The following is a 2,944-nucleotide window of genomic DNA, read 5'->3' as shown; positions in this document are numbered from 1 at the left end:
GAAGAGGACTTTCATCTTGAGGTAGTTCTCAAGCAGGGCATCTTTCAATGTACAGCCTGAAACGAAGCGATGCTTCTTTCACTTTTTCCTTTTCCTTTTGCCTAAATGCATAAATCTGGGAGACAGTGTTATGCTTGATCCCTCTTTTTGAGAATTCCTCAACGAATTCTCGGAGAAGTTGCTCAATACTTGGGAATTCTAAGTTGTTTAATGGTTGAAACCAAGTCAAGGCATTACCTTCCAATGTCAACCCAAATCCTTCATACTAAGTGTGGAAATCAGTCACCTGTTCTGCTCTCAATACTTGTTTGAAGGTTGAAACATGGGCATTCGGATCGCTAGATCCATTATACTTTTTGGGTAAGCATTTTGCCACTTGGGATGGTCGCATATGCCTGGCCTCTGCAACCATTCTAACAACTCATGGTCCCCCCTGGGATGGCTTCTCTTGGTTCGTAATCTCCTCTTGGCACTAACAGTGGAATCCTATCCGCCCTACGTTCATCAATTTGATCTCTTGTGATAGTCGGAGAGATTCCAATGGTGTAAGTGAATTCAGGAACAGAGTTGCCCCTATGTGTGTTCATGGAAGCCCTAGTCGTCGTTGACCCTAAGGGTTCTGTTCTCGGAACTCGTTCATGTCCATAAGAATCCTCCACTCTTGTTCTCAAGGGACTCTCAAGTACAGTCTCAGGTTTGATGTGAGTAGTTGTGGTTTTTTCAGCTTCAAGATTTACATAGTATTGGTGGAGTGGTCCTCCAAAATATGTATATCTCTCTAACTCCTTCTGGTCCATTGGGGAATAATTTCGGCCATACTTGTCCATTATGACCACCTGAATACTTCTACCCTCCGTGTAAGTGTAAACATACAAGTTTTTCCGGTCGGTTAATTCTTTGATGCGGGGCTCGTCACATCTGTAATAGAGTGTTTGGTCTCCATTATTGAACTTATAAAGCCCCACATATGTGCTGTCTGTGTTAAGGCGCTCAGTCTCATTGGTGCGTCTGAGTACCACGTTTTGTTTCTCCATTTTGGGTGGTGCATCGGCCGGTTCATTATCTACTTTGTCCTTGGTGCCAGTCATTCCCCATTTATCCACAATATACGGGTTATGAACCACTAAGTACATCATTCCCTCTCGGTCGAAATACCTATCCCCGTCATAATCAACATCTACAAGGTCTCTGAACTCACTCGGCCTATTTTCCAACTTAACACAGTAGCGGTCTATTCCATCCTTATAGATTTTGGCTTTAAGCACATTTTCAAATTGAAACTTCAGATACAACAACTTCACATCAGATGTGGGCTGTGAAGGACCTGCACCCATCGAATATGTTCCCTTAGGGTTTGACTTGTTAGAATCTTCAGTCATGAGACCGCATGATCTCTCAGACAAAGTGTCAGAGAAACTCTCCTCTAAAATGGGTTCCAAAGGCGGTAGTGGTCTCTGATTCACACTTTCTTCTGTTGAGTGATGACTCCCTTGATCAAAGATGTTGTGGTTCCTATTCTGGTACAATCTTCCTAATCGCAAATTCAATAATTGGTAACAAGAAAAATCTAAACCGAGTTACCTCATTAAATAGTTTGAATCTCCCATTTGTTCTTGCTTGCTGGATAGTATCTTCTAGTACCTGTAACCTGTCAAGAATGTGCTTGATAGCTTTAAGCTTACAGCTGTTCTTGTCATTTCTTGCTTTTGTTCGACAAAACTTGGCACACGATTTCCTACACAACCTCAACAATTTTGATCCAATTTCAATTTTGAAAGAAGCACCTGGTTGTTATGGCCTAGCTACTTGTGTGGTAAGTTTCTGTCTCTGTTCTAGCTCAGAGGTACATGGATCGCGATCCATGTTGGGAAGCCATTTCAGCATGGTTAAGGGATCTTATGGTATCAAAATTTTTAGAATTGAATCTCTGGATTGGAAGCTAAGTTGATTTTGTCACTTTGCCTGAGCTCCTATCAGTTCTGAGCTTTTGGAAGGGTTTCTTGCACCCAATTTCAACTCTGGAAGGGCCACTAGACTCTCTGTGATACTCTCTAGCTATGATACTAATTTGGTGTCAATTTGTGTCAGAGGAACATGGATCGTGATCCATGTTGCTTTGTGTCGAAATACACTGAATTTTGTTCCACAGCTAGTCCTTGGCCTAGTGATGTTGCCTATATGGTTTTTGAATGCTTTAAAGCTTTTTTGGACAAAAAAAAAGTCAGTTTTAGGGTTTATGTCAGCGGTTTCCTCCCTTGACTTGATTTTTGCCACCTTTTGCTCTCTTTTTGAGATTTCCTGATAAGGGTCCTTTAGGAGAAAGTGCTCCAATTGTTATCAAATCCCTGCTTGTCTTTTATCAGCTCAAACTTCCAAAAAGGTACATGGATCGTGATCCATGTTTGGCATGATTTTGGACTGACACTTTGTGAGATGATCACACAAGGTATGATGATGCTATTCCCCAAGTATTTTTGGATTTGGTCAGTTTTTTCCAAGTAAGAAGCAAAGTTTTGTGTTTGTTTTGCGGTTTTTTGCAAACTACTCCCTTTCTGGTATTTTGACCAGCTTTTTTCACTTTTTATCTATGGCTCCTTTTGGAAAATTTGTTCAACTAATAATCAGGAGTACACTGGTCAAATCTTGATGTCAGATGTCTACCTGGAACATGGATCGCGATCCATGTTGGGAAGCACCTGGGCATGAATTTTGGTTTAGTGGATTCCTTGCTTCTAGTTGGTCCCAATTCTCATCTCTTTTTGGATTTGGGCAATTAAAAGTTTATTTTTTCCTTGTTTTTCCCTTTTTTTCCAAGGTTTTTGGTATGCTCACCCCAATCTTGATTTTTATGATCTTCTGGTCCTCTTCTTCTCACCAAACTCAATGTTCTGATGCCTGAGAGCCTGTTCTAAGCAGAGGAAATAATTTTAACACATTTTGCCAA

This window comes from Adiantum capillus-veneris, chromosome 30 (assembly GCF_014529385.1).
Source record: "Adiantum capillus-veneris isolate H3 chromosome 30, ASM1452938v2, whole genome shotgun sequence".
In the NCBI taxonomy this organism is placed as follows: domain Eukaryota; kingdom Viridiplantae; phylum Streptophyta; class Polypodiopsida; order Polypodiales; family Pteridaceae; genus Adiantum; species Adiantum capillus-veneris.
Note: the sequence above shows the minus strand (reverse complement) of the source record.